Here is a 1,459-nt window from a genome sequence, read left to right as displayed (position 1 = left end):
GGGTATGGGGTGCATAATAAACATATTAAACTAACTGACGACACTGGAGGACAGAAGGGTCAGGGGAGACATGATAACGACACACAAGATACTGCGGGGAATAGACAAGGTGGACAGAGATAGGATGTTCCAGAGAGGGGACACAGGGACGAGGGGTCACAACTGGAAGCTGAAGACTCAGACGAGTCACAGGGACGTTAGGAAGTATTTCTTCAGTCATAGAGTTGTCAGCAAGTGGAATAGCCTATCAAGTGAAGTAGTGGAGGCTGGAACCATACATAGTTTTAAGAAGAGGTATGACAAAGCTCAGGAAGCAGAGAGAGAGAGGACCCAGTAGCGATCAGTGAAGAGGCGGGGCCAGGAGCTGAGTCTCGACCCCTGCAACCACAATTAGGTGAGTACACACACACACACACACACACACACACACACACACGGGCACGGCATTTTCTAGGGTGGTCAAAGTTGCACGTCCCATCTGTTTTTTCAGATTTCCCATGCCTACAGATACCAAATGCATAGTATGTGCACAGGCTTGGTTTCCGTTTTCCTTGGGTTTCTGTGACTGTATTCCCTGTTGGTGCATGTTTACCTGTGTCTTTCCTATCCTCGCTAGCACTAACAATGGAGCTCTCACCAGTTGTTTTTGGTAATATATCCTCACTAATGCTAGTGGAGTCCCTTTGTTTGCTATCTCCTGTGGTATTACTAGTTTGTAATATGAGTTGCTGTAAAGCGAAATTCAGCACTTTTTTATTTTATTTTTTCGAAATCTAGCACATAACATGTGTGTAATAACCAAGAGCCTAAATAAAAGTAAGGCGAAAAGAAAAAAAAACAATCTTAATAATAAGTCTGGCCAGAGAGCATTACAATTGTGACCAGGTGTGGACGTATCAGTGGCTCATTACTTTGTAATTTGTTCATGTCTGTAACCATGTATAGGAGTGAAGCTGATCATTACCTCTGTAACTTGTCATGATTGTGACCAGATCTACCTGGAGTTCCTTACCTTTGTAACTAGTTCAGCTATCATAACTTTGGGGGTCCAGTCACTGGACCCATTATGTACCTCTGTAATCTTTTGACTACCGCCCACAGGATGGGTATGGGGTGCATAATAAACTTATTAAACTAAATAACCAGAGAACTTTATAAAGTTGTTGTAAGTCAGGGATGGGAACATCTGGCCCGAGGGCACTGTAAGACTCTAGAAATCATTTGGGCTGACCCTGCCAAGTTTATGTACCTCTGCAATCTGTAAGTATCTTTGTAACTTGTCATGATTGTGACCAGATCTACCTGGAGCTCATTTCCTTTGTAACTTGCTCAGTTATCATAACTTTGGGGCCCAGTCCCTGGACCCATTATGTACCTCTGTAATTCAAATTCAAATTCAAATTCAAATTCAAATTCAAACTTTATTCTCTATAAGTATTACAATGCTGAGTTTACAGAA

Source organism: Cherax quadricarinatus, chromosome 81, assembly GCF_038502225.1.
Source record: "Cherax quadricarinatus isolate ZL_2023a chromosome 81, ASM3850222v1, whole genome shotgun sequence".
Lineage (NCBI taxonomy): Eukaryota > Metazoa > Arthropoda > Malacostraca > Decapoda > Parastacidae > Cherax > Cherax quadricarinatus.
This window is presented reverse-complemented; position numbering follows the sequence as displayed.